Below are 2,966 nucleotides of genomic sequence, written 5' to 3' on the forward strand. Positions count from 1 at the left end.
ACAAACTCAAATCGACCACATTGCCATCAGTTACCGATGGCGCGAGTCCATAACTGACTGCCGGTCGTTTTGGAACATATTTGTGGACTCTGACCACGCGCTCGTCCGGAGTCGCTTCACCCTACGTTTCCAGAGGTCGCGTAAGGTGCGGACAAATCACCTGGCAACTGAAAGAGTGGCAGATCCGGATGTCAGACGAACTTACAAGAATCGTCTCCTAGATTCTCTTCCAAATGCTCCACCATCAGATGTGGACTCATACTGGGACGAAATTGCCACCTCTTTGCACAGTGCTGGGAATTTTGCCTGTGGCACGACCCATCCAGGCGCAATCAAGCACTAGATATCAGACCGAACGGTGGCACTACTTAAATCTCGAAGAAATATCCCAGCCGGTCCCGAACATAACCAGGTGCGAAGAGCTACTAGACGTCAAGTGAAAGTGAGCTTGCGATCCGACCGTGAAGTATGGTGGACACAGAAAGCCTAAGAAATGGAAGAGGCCCAAAAATCCGGTTATGCCCGGAGATCATTTCAGTTGATCCGTGCGACCGGACCCCGAAAACCACCTGTGAGCGAAGCCATCAAACATCAGAATAGAATGACCATCACAAACAAAGAAGAACGCCTTGACCGGTGGGCTGAATACTTAGAACAACAACTGTCGTGGCCACCAGCCGGCACTCAGTTAGAACCCACAGGTGAAATAGAACCCTGTGTGGAACCACCTACGGCCTCGGAGGTTTACGACTGCATATGTTCTCTCAAGCGCCACCGAGCTCCCGGTCCAGATGACCTTCCACCCGCACTGTTCAAAGGACATTTGAAGAAAGTCGAATTATATCAGTGAGAACGAGAACATAATGTCAGTAGACAGGTGTTACGAAGCGGAATGATACGTCATAGTCAGCGGTGTGAAGAAAAAAAATGAATCTGCCGCTTGAGAATTCCTTTTTTATACACTAGTTCAGAAATGTTACAAGGTTCACTTAGCGGCCTATCAAACCGATCGAGCAAAACCGGTTCCGGACTGTCGAACTTTTCTCAGCAACCTTATGAAACATGTGTGCTGTCTAGAGAATACCAGTTGTTTTGGAGTCACCTTCTTGTCAGCTTGTGTAGCCCCAAAAAAGGTCTCGTAACCCAAATACGCTGTACCAAGTGGATGGGAAATTGAACAATGTATACTTTTTATCATAAACGATTAGTGTTTACTGCTACATTGGACCCGAGAAAGGATTTACACGTTTTTTTTCATTAAACCATTAGATAACCCTTCGCGAAGTTTGACGAGCACGGCCTGCAAGTAATATAGCACTACTTCTAAGCCATTGACCTACAGGAAGCTTCTGGGTACCCAGAAGCAATTCAAAGTTTATCATGCTGCCTGTGTGGTAATGTTCGATATAAAACGTCATAGGGAATCTTCAGTACGTGAAATATGTTTGTGCATGACGCAGATAAATCATTTTTTACCAAGTATAAAAAGTTCACATCATTTAAACTTCAGAAGCTATGAAGAGAATACAAACGTTTCATCGTTATGTCCGAGAAGTATGTGGCATTCGAATACACTCTAGGTGACTGGGTTTTAGTTTAACGATAGAGCCTGATATTAAACGATGTTAACTTTGTAGGCTAAAACTGGCCTTCGATCAACCACAAATTGTAAATGCACGAAGTTTTGTTAAAAGTTACGCTTGGTGAACGCAACAACAGTTGATGTCTAGAATAATCTTCAGAGCCTACAGTCATTTAGACAACCGGAAATGTTTTTCATATAGACAAACTAGCGTCCCAATACTACTTCAATGCACTCAGGCTGGGAGAAAAAATATGATTGCACCCACATGATGCCTGTCCAAAGTTTGTGGGAAACATGGTACCGCATAACTTGGTCACACATTTTACGGATTTCGGGTGCATGAATTAGCGCATATTTGGGTACGAGTTTTGATCTCAACGTTCTGAATTTCTACAATAACTTTCAGGAACATATTTGGTGTGCGGATATGTTCGACTGCCATCCTATTGTCTGTTCGCTTATGTGGGCTTGGTGCCAATCAGTGAAAATTGATTTCACCATCTCTTTATTAGCATGAGAGTATGTTCCATCCACTTCGGCTGCTGTTCGTGTCAACGCTCTCTGTAGTCCACACGTTTCTTAGAAAGTTGATTAAATCAATCAAAATCGTGAACCACTAGTTTTACCGCTGTCGCAAACTAATGTCGTAGAGTTGAAAAAAAAATGTTCAGCTGTATCACCCTTTCGAGAGGTCAAACGGAGGCTGGCATGCTGCCAGGTTGCACAAGCCTAGGCAGGAGAATTCGAGAGGCAGTATCTAGTTTCGAAACACGAAGCTTGCAAGCAGAAAATTCGTGCTGTAACCACTGAGCCATCTCACCATCCCGTAGACTTGTGAGTATTGCTGCTAAGCGCAATCGTTCGTTTTCTGCGGGCAGAATAAGAGAATTCAATTTTCTTGAGTTTTGTCCAATTGTATATACGTTATTAGCTCATCCATTCAAGAGACCACCAAACAACTATGATATATTAAACCCATTTTAAAGTTCAGTCTGTTGGAACCCACATGTACTGAAAGAACCAGTCTTTTTAGATGATTCTTACTCACTTTCGATTAGTTTAACCGGCTGGTTCTACGGCAGTGAAGCATTAGTGTTGAACATTGATGACATGCTGTCGATGATGATGATGATGATGACCACCCGCTGCGTTCAAGAGTGGCGATGGATTTCTCAGCCACTGCCTGTCTCGTCCATTGAAGCCCATCTCAAAGAGGTCGTCCAAGACGATTGGAGCAAATCGATAATGGTGCCCATTTTCAGTGAATGTGGTAGCCAGATATGCTAGTTCTACTCCCGTTGTGACAAGACTTCCGGCTTCGTTGATTCTTCATTGAAACCTTGACTCGTAAGAAGAAAGCGAGATTCCGACCGACTAGGGG

This window comes from Opisthorchis viverrini (assembly GCF_000715545.1).
Source record: "Opisthorchis viverrini unplaced genomic scaffold opera_v5_254, whole genome shotgun sequence".
NCBI classification, from domain to species: Eukaryota; Metazoa; Platyhelminthes; class Trematoda; order Opisthorchiida; family Opisthorchiidae; genus Opisthorchis; species Opisthorchis viverrini.